Source organism: Orcinus orca, chromosome 14 (assembly GCF_937001465.1).
Source record: "Orcinus orca chromosome 14, mOrcOrc1.1, whole genome shotgun sequence".
NCBI lineage: Eukaryota > Metazoa > Chordata > Mammalia > Artiodactyla > Delphinidae > Orcinus > Orcinus orca.
The window spans coordinates 71,824,890-71,837,252 of record NC_064572.1 but is presented as its reverse complement, the minus strand read 5'-3'; positions in this window follow the sequence as shown (position 1 = coordinate 71,837,252).

Below are 12,363 nucleotides of genomic sequence, written 5' to 3'. Positions count from 1 at the left end.
AACTCTAGGGATCCGCCCCCTCCCAACCGCAGCTGGAGCCAGCTGAGCTCTTCTTGAAGTTTTACATCTTCCCCAGCAGCACTGACTTGGCCTAATGGCATTGGTTACTGTTTCACACGCACTTCTTATCTCTGCGAGGAGACGGTAAGCTCCTGGAGGGCAGGAGTGATGAAGATGGGCAGGTGCCCCTTGGGTACCCACCTAGCACAGAGTTGGTACTCAGAAAATGGTTTGACTTGTTAAGACAGAGGCAGCAAACTGGGAAGTGTATCAACATTGCCATCTGTGCCCAGGCCCCCTGGATGACAGGGTTGGGCTCATCTCTGTATCCCCAGTCCCCTAACACAGGGCCTGGAGCTGGCCAGGACTCCATGAATGTTTGTGAAATAAACGTCCAGACTCATCTTAGGTTGGTGATTTGGGATAAGGGAGTGGACATCTCTGAGCCTCAGTTTCCTTATCTCTAAACCAGAGATGATGAATTCCTCCCACATACGGTTATTCTGAAGACCATATAAAACATGAAAGGATTTTGCTAACTGTGGAGTTCTCACATATTATGAATGGCTGATCCCTTGTCATTTCCCAGTGGACACCACACCCAGCTGAGTAGGATGTGAACCAGAGAGTCGACTGAAGTACATCCTGCTTCCTACCAGAGCAGGTCAGACCAAAAGCAAAGAATAACAGTGTCGTGCTTCAGAGAAGAGTGTGTGTGCTTTGAAGGATGAGTGCCTTCTCACCCACCACGTCTGATATCAACACTGCTTGCCCTCTGATTCTTTTTCTTGCCCTTGTGGGGAGAGGGGAGGGAAGCTTGGCGGGTCAGGTCTCATGCTGTTCTCGGTCCCCAGCCTCCTTCCGTCTTGTTTACATTTCAGGGGGCTTATTTGAGTTGGGTGACTCTGCAGAGATCTGCTCTGGCTTCCCGCACAGTCTGTACATCAGAGGAGAGCCTGAGTGGCAGTGATAAAGGTCAACGAGTCCATCATACGTGCAGACAAGAGGTTTAGATCCTACAGGGCAGTGAGTGATGCAGAACCGGAAGCCAGCACCTTTCAGCACCTTCACGCCCAGGTGACATTCCCCCGGCAGACAGGGCTGAGGGATATTCTGGCTGTGCCGCGTAGGAACTGTGTGATCTTGGGCAAGTCCCTTAGTCCTGTAAAGCTTCAGTTTCCTCCTGGACCTACTGCATAAGGTTGAATAAGGTACAAATGCATCCAGAGAATGCCTGGAGAGCACTTAGCACAGTGCCTGGCACGTGGAAGTGCTCAATCGATTTTAGCTATTTTCATTATTATACCATCAAGGCACAGGTTTAGGGTTTGAAAAGTATCCATTTGGAGGGCTGGAAGCTAGGACCCCAATGTCCACTCACACCTCCCCAAAGGAAAAGAGCCACAATCCCACAATGCGTGTCCCTGAGACACTCCCCCAGGCCCACTCTACACACTCTCAGAGACAAAGGTGTCCGAGCCCTGTGAGCTTCTGCTGTACAACATATACAGAACAAACAGGAAAGTCTCTACACTGGCAGGTTCCCAGTCCCCGGTTGCTCACGTAATGGCCACATGACAGAACACCCCTTCTGAATAGGAAGTGAGGGAGGTGGCACGGACAGAAGGCAGAGCTCTCAAACATTCCTGTCCCAAAGCCAAGCCAGCCCAGGCACAATTCAGGACCACCATGGAAGTCTCACCTCATCAGCTGATGAACCGAGACACATCTGCCTTCCCCCCTACCCCGTGCAGCACCCGTGTGCTGGTCACCCATCCGCCTCACTCATCAGACTCAGAAACCCTCAAAGGCAGAGCCAAGTCTGCTCGTCTTTAGGGACCCAACACCTGATGGACAATATGCACACAACAAACGTTTGCTTAAGTCAACTGAGTTGAGAGAATCCTATTTCTCTCCCCAAAGTGCAGAGAACAACAAGCTCTGCCTAGTGGGGCAGCCCCCAGAGAACTCCAGCAGCTTTCCTGGGGCAGATGCACACCCAGACCAGTGACCAATCTTCTCTGCTCCATACTGGCATTTCGGTCTTGAGCTGTTAGTTACCTGTTCACGTCTGCCCCCCATCTGGATGGATGAACTTCTGAAGAGTAGAGACACTCCATCTTCTGGAGCAGAGGGGCCAGGATGAGGCTCACCCATCTTATTGAGGCCAATCTGCTTTCCTCAAAGTCTGTTGATTTAAATGATAATCTCATCTCAAAAAAGACAATCATAGAAACATCTAGAATAACGTTAGATCAAATATCTGGGTCCCAAGGCCTAGCAAATTTGACACATAAAATTAACCGTCCTCTCTTCTTTCTAACAAATCGCGTTTCCTGAGGGAAGGGCCTAAGCAGGACAAAGGTGAGCCTGAGGGCAAGGTCAACTAGGGTAGAGGGCCTGTGATGACCAACTCCAGTGTGGTCTCAGGCAGCATCAGTAGAAGTCAAGGGACCTGTTTGCTTTCAGGGAGGCTAGACCAGAGCTGTCCTGATTCGAATGTGCATGTGAATCCCCGGGGATCCCGGGTGGGGGCCTGAGATTCAGCGTTTCTCACAAGGCCCCAGGGACTGCCTGCTGCCGGTCTGAAGGCCACACTTTGAGGAACAGGGTGGAGGGGTTAAGAGCACAGGCCCTGGGATTAGATTTCCAGGTCCAGGCCCAGCTCTACCCCCTCACTTGCTATATAACTCTGAGTGAGAGTGGTACTTACCCTGCATGAATCTCAGTACCCTCATCTATAAAGCGGTGGCTAATGACAGTATCGACTTTAAAAGGTCATTGTGAAATTAAAGAGAAAATGAACACGAAGTACAGTGGCACAGAGTCCAAGCCCAGTAAAAGCTGTTGGCTACTACCATTAATACACTATGTGCACCAGATTTTTAGAGTCCATGTCAAGTAAGTTATAAATAAATCTCATATCCGTTGATGAGCATGGTAAAGGGACCTAGACGTAAAACCACAGGAAGAACAATTAATAAAATTGACAACATTCTCCCTGGAGAAAAATAGATGTAGGAAGGAGGCAGAGGGGGAGTGAAGGCTCCCCAAAAAGAAATGATTAAGGGCTCCCTGAACACACTTGAAATAGAGTGTTCGTGGAAATGAAGTGAGAATTATCCTGCAAGGCTCCAGAAGGTTAAACAAAGACCAAGAGATGGAGCTTCCTGGGAAGTCAAGATGGGATCGATAACAGGACTTGAGAGTAATCGACGCTGCCCAGAAGTGAAGCATGCCGCCTGGACTGAGAGATCCATCCGCCCCCAGAGCCGGGCCAGCAAACTGCACCACCACCCCTTCGTCCCAGGCCACGAGGCTGGCGTCACAAATCCATGGGACAATTCCTCAAACCCTCCGAGCACTTCTCGAACTTGGAGCAGCTGACATCAGTGGCTGTTCCTGAGAATGTTCTCCAACGCGCAATCCTGGCACTCCAGCCCAGCTACCCGAGGGCCTCTCCCGGGGGACACTTGGCACATTGCAAGCTTAGTCATGACGCCTCAGACAATTCATTCAGATTTCTTCAATTCCATTACCAGGCCCTTTGGGAGGAAAATAGGAAAAAGAATCAGTACATGTGCCGGCCAGAGAAGCAGCGTGTCCAAATAGCCCATCCCCCACCCCCCATGAAACCACGGGCCTGTCCTCCCGCAGCCTCCCAGACCAGGGCTGCCATGTTGCCAGGATGCTCCGGCAGCCACCCTGCTTGGTCAGATGTTGGAACGCCTTATCTATACCAGTCAAGACAGTTCCCTCAGTACCCTCTGCCCCAGCCCCTACCCTAGGACCCCCGGACGCCCACAGTCTAGCAACCAAAGGGTTAATGTCTGGCACACTGGGGGTCTGGTCTGCCCAACAGCCAGTGACCAGCTGTGGAATATTTTGCTCGTCATTCTGTACTTTCTGGATGTGCCCCCAGGACTCACCAGCCACGTGCTGCTCGCCTCATGCATGTGGCTGATAATTCCCTCCATGCTGAGCAGAGCCTCCTGAGAGAGAAAACACTGCTTCCCCAAACACATGTGGCTCCATGCAGCCTTATATCCTCACCTCCTGCACCCCACCACCCTCCTGGTACAAGAGAAGAAAGCCTGGGAGAGAAATAGGATGAAAAGGGCAGACCCACAGCAGGGAGGGGTGGGTACCTGGGCCCAGCTGTGGGGTTGGGTGTTGGACCATCTAGGGAGACTCTTTGCCCCAACACGGGAAGGAACAGCCTTCCATGTCCTCCTACCCCTCGGGGATGGGGGCTCATTTATTCTTCCTGCGGGAACAGGGAGTCGCTCAAGGCCAAGGACAGATCTGGGGGTCAGGCAGATAGTCCTAACTTCAAATCCTGGCCCTGTTGCTCATACCTGTGTACTTGTGAGGTAACTAAAGCTCTCAGAACCTTGGTTTCTTCATCTGTAAAATGGGAATGAGAATACGAATAATACCTGCCTCGCAGGGATGTCATGAGATTAAAAAAAGATTAAAGCACATAAAACACTTAGCCTGATCCTTGGCATTCCATCCTGAATCAACGTGGGAGTCACACCTCATTGGAGATACCCTGGCCTCCAAGCCTGGCACAGAGCGGCCTCTGACTAAATGCCCATCAAACTGAATCAAGCTAGGTTCTGTCAGGAATACTCACCAGCTCCCAGGTCTGTCCTAAAGTGGATTCCAGGGGTGGAGGCAGCTGTGTCCTGGCACCCCCTCTCCTGTGTCAGCAGGACCCAAGGCCAGGGAGATGGGGACATCCCCATCCGAGCTCTCCCGGGGAAGACAAGAGCTCTGCCGAGTTCAGGGAGCCCACGGCTCATGCAGCTGAAGCCGCTTCAAAGTCACAGCTCCTTCAGCCCAGGGGCCGGGGAGGGAGACCTCCCAGCAGGCCTCGCTCCTATGTCTATCAGGCCCAGGCAGCTTTAGCCTGAATGTTCTAACGTCTCTCTGCCTGATGCCCATCCTGTCCTCAATTAAAGGGCCTCCTGTGCAGGGGCTTCTTGAGTGAGTCCAGAAGGGAGTTGGACCCACACCTGTCACAATTGGCCCCAGCAGGCTTCCCTGACTGCTTGACCAACCCATTGAGAAAGGCCTACAGGCGACTGTGGGCCTGGGCACTAACCCCCAGCCGGCCCGGGCTCCTGACACTGGGCTTATTCAGACAACTCTGTTAACAGCGGGCACCTGTTGTGTGCCAGGCTCTGTGTCCCTTACAGGGGAGAACAGGGCACTCAGTCTGCAGAGGGAGGGAGGGAGAAGGATGACAGCACCAGTGCCCATCATCTGAGGCTGCAGTGGAAAGGGCCACAGGGACCTCTCACAGATGCAACAACGATCTGCAGGGTTCCCAGGGGTGCTTTAGCGGGGACATAGAACTAGCACCCCATCCGTCAGAGAGGTGCTTACAGACCAGTGGAGAAGTGCTCCCAGGGGATAGGATATAGATGACAAGAGAATATGGGTCGTTCCTGGTGAGGTGGGGTCACAGGAAAGGCAGGGATGAGCATCTGAAGCACAGGGACACTAAGTCCATGCACCTGGGATCCAGGGGTGCTCAGAGAAACACTGACTTGGAGAGAAAGACACCCACATGCAGGGATCATGGGAAGCGGCCAGAGGAGAGAGTCCTGGAAGCTGCTCTCACACATGCTGTCCCCCTTCCATGGAGCAGGGGGTGACCTCAGACCCTGGAGAACCCCAAGTACTAGTGCAGGTACCCACCCTCTCCTCTGTGAGAGGCTCCTGTAGAGACCACGCCCTAAGAGGTGAGTCTGATTGCTTTTAGCCAGTCATGGTGGTCCTTTGGGCTTGGATATGTGATTCTGGCCAATGAGATGTAAGCCTGCTGGAGGGCCACTGGGCAAGGTCTCCTTGCGGGTGGGTGATGGCCACCAGATGGCAACAACATGGGTATGTCACCTGGAGATACTGCATCCATCCAGTGACCCTGAGGGGCACCATCCTGGAGACAGAGCTGAGAGCTCAGAGCAGGTGCAGCTGGAACTCAGGGGGCAGGGGGCATACCTCCCTGCCTCTGGACTTCTTATTATGAGCAGTAATAAATGTCTGTATGCCCAAGTCCATCCACTCAGAGTTTTGTTACCGGCAGCTGCAGGCCTTCTAAGAGATTTAGGGATCCCATATCCCCTCGTGTCCTCACATCCAGCTTGAGAAACGTCCAGAGCCTATCGAAACTAGGGTTAGCAAATAAAAATACATGACGCCCAGTTAAATTTAGACTTCGGGTAAAGAAGGAATACTTTTTCTAGGATAAGTATGTCCTGTACTATACTGGGGACATATTTATCCTAAAAAATTATTCATTTGTTTATCTGAAATTCAATGTAACTTGGCATCTTACATTTTCCCTGCAACTCTACTCCAAATCCCTCATCTTCTCTTACCTAGTAGTGGACTGTGCTCCAAAATGGTTCCACTGCCCTTGGGGGCTTCTGGGGGGGCACCAATACACCCCCTGGGGCAGCCTAGGATGTGCTCACAGACCACCTTATGCCCCCCCCCAGTGCTATGGGGTTAGGGCTGGAGGGGGCCCAATACATGGTCCCTCTTCCCTACCACAGCCTAACAAACGACCGAGAGAGAGGAGTGGGCAGGAGAGGAGACAAAATATCACCTTGATGGCTGAGAAAGCTGATTTGGGGGAATCATGGCTGAGAGCTGCAAGCACCTGGGCCTCCTAACAGTGAACCCCAGAATTAGACAAATCACCTACCCAGCCCCAGGCAGCCCTGGACCCTCCAGCCCTACTGTGGGTGGGGTGGGGGAGGGGAACTGCCATCTCCCTAACCCTTAGCAGGACCAAGAACAATGGAGACTTTCTCCCTCTGACTTGCTTCACTTAGTCTGATAATCTCTAGTTGCTGCAAATGGCATAGAATGGATAAACAAGGTCCTACTGTATAGCCCAGAGGGCTATATTCAATATCCTATGATAAACCGTAATGGAAAAGAATTTTTAAAAACAAATGCATATCTATGTATAACTGAATCACTTTACTGTACAACAGTAATTAACACAACCTTGTAAATCAACTATTCTTCAATTTTTTAAAAACATCCTTCTTTAAAACAACAACAACGATGACAACAATGGAGACTCAGGCAAGAAGAAATGAAGGTTCTCATGACCTGTTTCTTCTCCCAAGCTCACTCATCAGCTAAATCCTGTCTGCTTTCCTCCCACCCACTCCCTTGGGAGAAGAGAGGTCTGGAGTATTGTTCTAACAGGTGGGCATCCACATGGAAGGATCACCTGTGGGGCTTGATCCCGCCCCCTTCAGCAGCTCCAGGGAGCCCCGCTGCCCCCACCAGCAGCAGGCCACTCACACGAGTGCCCTTTGATGCCGAGGCCTGGCCCATGGAGTTACTAGTCAAAATGAGCCCTGGCCAACAAACAGAGCTCACGGCCAACCTGTCTTGACTCAATTTTCTCATCTGTGAAATGGGGAGAAGAAGAGCCCTTACCTCAGAGGGCTTGTTCACAGATAAGCCCACAGCCCATCAACCAACACAGAGAGCACACGGCATGGGCTGTGGCTGCTTCCATCCCTGGCCCCATCCCACCAGGTGGGGAAGTGGGGATGACTAGGCAAGGATGAGGCTCTTGAGGGAGGAGAGAAAAGAGGAAGAAAGGGAGGGCTAAGCTGACTTAGTGTGAGATCTGAACCTGGAAACCAGCTGGGGGTTGGGCAGTTTTGAGGAGGAAGAGGGATGAACTGATGAATGGGGGGCTGGTCCGGCCTCCAGGGTGAGCTCAGGGAGCAAGCAGTGCCCTGCAGGCAGCATGAGATGGAGGAAGGGAAGCCCTCTGTCCCCCATCACACCCTCAGAACCACATGGTCTCAGAGCTCTGACAACCTTGGGGTCTCAGAATTCTGACAAGCATAGTGCAAGCTATGACTCAGGGCATGGCTCCAGGCCCAGCCAGGGAGGTTCATGGGACCCGAACAGAAGCCACAGGAAACCAACAGCAGAGACAATGAAAGAAGTAAAGGGCAGCTGGATAGACCCTTGGATACCTGAGTTCATGCCAGATTCCAGGTCAGGCATTCATTCCCTTGCTTCTTTACATATATGTTCATTCATTCATTCCACAAAATTAATTATCTCATCTGCCCTGGGCCCTGTGCCAAGCACTGGGGATATAAGGGTGAACATGACAGCTATGGCCCCTGCCTCCATGGAAGAGCTTTCTTATACTGGGAGAGCTGGACCCAAACAAATGCATGAAATAACTGCACATCATGGGCAGTTCTGTGAGGGGAACATGAGAGCTGAGATAAAGAATTATAGAGTCCAGCTTTAGAAAGGTGATCAAGCAAGTCCTCGTCAAAGTGGTAACATATTCACAAGGATCTAACGGATGTGAAAGAGCCAGCTCTGGGAAGAGATTTTCAGGTAGATGGTGCAGCAAGTGCAAAGGCCCTGAGGTGGAAAGTGGCAAGAGGATTTAGGGCTGCAAGATCAATGCCCAGCCCTGTTCTCCATGTGGAGGCCACAGTGCTTGCCTCCACACTCCACCCTGGTTAGGAATGGCTCAGCCCATGACTGGGATGACACCTGCCGGGTGAAGGACCAGGAGTGCAGCCAGGGGACACGCTCAGGGTGAGGGCTCCTGCACACGCACTCATTTAGTGGGGAGTCAGTCTCCACAAGGCAGTTAGAAAGCATGGCAGGCAGGGTGCTCCTGGGTGCCCGCTTGTGAGGCCGCAGTGCAGGGAGGCTCCCATTTGTGATGGCTGGAAGCCTCTGGAAGGCTTCCTGGAGAAACCTCACAGAGGACCCATTTGGACAGGCTGGGGGTGTCCAAAATGAGAACAACACAGGACAGGAGTGATTCCTGGCCATCTGTGGGGCAGAGAAGAAATTCTGGTGCCCAGGTCCACCACAGGGCAGCAATGATGTCATGGGGGGGCAGTTTTCTTTATACTTGCTGGGGTGGAGGAAAAGGGAAAAAAGAAAACCATTAAGAGCGCTTGTTGGCTGCCCACTCATCTCCCAGCCCTCTTTTCCTCTGCCCAACCAAACCCAGATTGACACTGGGATAGCCACCCTTTACACACACACACACCACGTGCTTTGCAGGAATTGAAACCTACAGCTCAAGGGGTAGGCCCCAAACGGGCTAAGCCAATCAGTACATTCTGTCTCCTGGTCAGAGTCCTTGGTCTGAGGGAGCACATGTGACCAAAGCCCAAAGCCCATCCAGTCAGAAGGATCCCTGAGACTCTGTCTTGGCCTAAAAGCCCAGCTATGCAGTCTGAGGCAGCCGGCAGTCACTGTGCATCAGACAGAGAGATGGAAAGAAGCTGGGTCCCTGGTGACATCACTGAAGCCCTGGGTCAACCAGTCCTGCAACTCACCCACCTCCAGGCTTTCTGGTTACATGAACCAAACATCACCTTTCACGATTAAACCAGTTCAAGCTGGGAGTTCTATTCCTTACAATGACTGCAAAAGTTGTTCCACATCTAGTAAGTACTGGGCCCTGAATTAAGCTCTTCATACACACTGTGTGATGTTGGAATTATCATTCACACTGCACAGAAGGGAAACCTGAGGCTCAGGGAAATGCAGTAATCTGCCCAAGGTCACGCAGCTGGAAGTGGCAGAGCTGATTCCAGGGCCTGGGCCCTGGCCCCTTCCCACCAGTTCCTTGAGGCCCTGGAACCGAGGGTCTAAAGCCACCCTAAGCCAGAGCCCTCACCCAGACTCTATGGAGGCCATTCCGATGGAGGATCCCAAGGGCTCTGAGTCTTGTTCAGGAAAAGCTGGATAGGGCAGAGGACTAGACTTTGGGCTGGTGGAGCCCTGGGTTCTAATCCTGGCACCCCAATCAGTGGCTATGTGACCTTGGGCAAGTTGCTTCTACTTCCTGAGGCTTAGTTTCCCCATGTGTGAAGTCAGGGTTAAAATAAGTCCCTATTATGTCATCTATTACTTACTTTAAAATACTTATGTATAAACAATGTGAAGTAAATGTATATGTGTATATAAATTTACTGTCATCTTCACTCTGAGGCAATTAGTCAATAATTGCAGTTCCCTGTCCAGACACTCTAAGAAGGTGCTACCAGGCTTCCCTGGTGGCACAGTGGTTGAGAGTCCGCCTGCTGATGCAGGGGACATGGGTTCGTGCCCCGGTCCGGGAAGATCCCACATGCCGCGGAGCGGCTGGGCCTGTGAGCCATGGCCGCTGAGCCTGCGTGTCCGGAGCCTGTGCTCTGCAATGGAAGAGGCCACAACAGTGAGAGGCCCGTGTACCGCAAAAAAAAAAAAAAAAAAAAGAAGGTGCTACCAAGGGCTTCAAATATCCTTTTCTAAATTTGAACCATAGGGTCTGTAGCCTGACCTAAAGGAGATCAGATATACTTGCCATGGGTGAAATGATAGGGGTTCAAGGAACGGGACTGGCTGGAAAGACTGTCTTTGCATAAACAGGACTCAAGAATTCAGAAACCCAGCCACCTAGCAGAGGACTAGTGTTCCCTTTGGTCGTGTATGCCCCACTCCCTACCTAATAGAGGGGTCTGTCACCTAATTTGCCTAGAAGGGTGGCAGGTCCTGCCATCCAAACACTGTTTCTTCCACCTGGAGTGGTTTCATGCATGGAGCTGTCCCAGCACCAAGGACAGAGCAAGGAGCTCTCCCAGCTCATAGGAACAGGTGTGATGTTTTCATACACTTGCCTGCAGCTCTTCACGTGGCAGAATCTGGTCATCTCCAAGTAGCAAGAAAAAGATGCAGAACTCCGGCCCAACAGTAATTGTTGGAAGATGCATATTGATGGAAAAAAAAAAAACCTGACAAATATGGAACGGCCAAGAGGATTTAGGTGCCTTCCCAGCTTCTGCTTCCAGGTTGTTGGGAGGATTCATGGTAAGAGACGTCTGGCAAACGTTGTTATTATCATCGTTCTTGTTATTATTCAGGCCGCTCTCTCTGTGCTGGAGGGAGGAGCTGAGAATGGGGGGGAGGAGCTGAGAATGGGGGGGAGGAGCAAAGAGGGGAGTTGTTTTCTGAGACTTAAAGTCCAGCCAACAACACTCCCAGCCCCCAGAAACTGCAATACATTAAATATTAGGGAACAGGGGTTTTGAAGAACCCCTGGTAAGAGCCTACCCAAGGCCCTCCACCCTCATCACCCCAATCTCACAGCCACACAGGAGCTGCTAGAGCCCGCTTTCTCTGTCACCCACAAGCGACACATGATATCGAGATATGGCTACTCTGATGTGGACACACTTTGTCACGGAGCTATTTTGATGATGATTATAAGAATAACATCAGAAATAATCATTGTATCGTACCTGGTACACAGTAGATGAAATGCGTTGGCTGTGTTCTTTATGTGAAGATTCTCATGATATGATACAGTTTCTTATGAAATATACAATGGGGAAAGTGAGGCTTTAAAAAATTAACAAATTTGCCCAAACTCACAGAGTAAGTGGCAACAGGGATTTGAACACAGGCAGTCTCACTCCAGAACCTGTACGCCTAACCACTGGTTTATAAAACACCAACAGAATCCTATTTGGGGGATTAAATTAAATCTCCCCACCCTGGCCTGTCCAGTCGGTAGCCATATGACCTTTAAAATAAAAGGTCAGTCGTCTCACACTGGGGTCCAACATGCTGTGCTCAGCACAGCCCCCTACACACTCCAGAATGGTCTAGCCTCTACTCAGCTTCCAGAGTGAGCGTCCTACAAAATAGACACTGACAGCTCCCTGCTGCCTCCAGCAAAACCTGTGGCCCTTCCAATTCTGGACCCAACCTGGCTCCCTCGTCTCCTCAGCACGCGCCCTTTCATACGTCCTTGCGTTGCACGTGCTGTTCCCTCTGCCTGGAACATGTCTCCCTTTCTTCTCAGCCTTTAAGAGCCAGCTAACATGTCACTTCCTCTGTGAAGTCTTTTCTGATCCCTCCGGACAGACTCAGCCCCTCCATCATCTGTTTGCCCACAACCTTGTGTTCAGTTCCCTAATGCAGAAGCACACATATAGGCAGGCAACTCAGGAAAAGCATTTGGTAAACTGCAGAGGACTGACTGCTGTGCGTCCCCTGGTTCCTGATGAATTAGAGTGAACTCCTCCAGTGGAGAGAATCACCCCTCTTTGTTCCTCACAGCCTAGAAGGCACTGGTTCCTCCTCTTCGCCTTGGAAATGCTTTCTGAAATAAACAAGCTCTGTGTCAAGCCCAAGTTGTACCAACTTCAGGCACCTTGAACCCTAAATCCTGATGTTCCGTCATTCACGTCTGCCCCCCTACGTGATTCACAACAATCACATGCCTACTTGAGAAAGCAGGTTACACGGGGCCCCAGTGTGGGGAAATGGTTGGATTTTTCC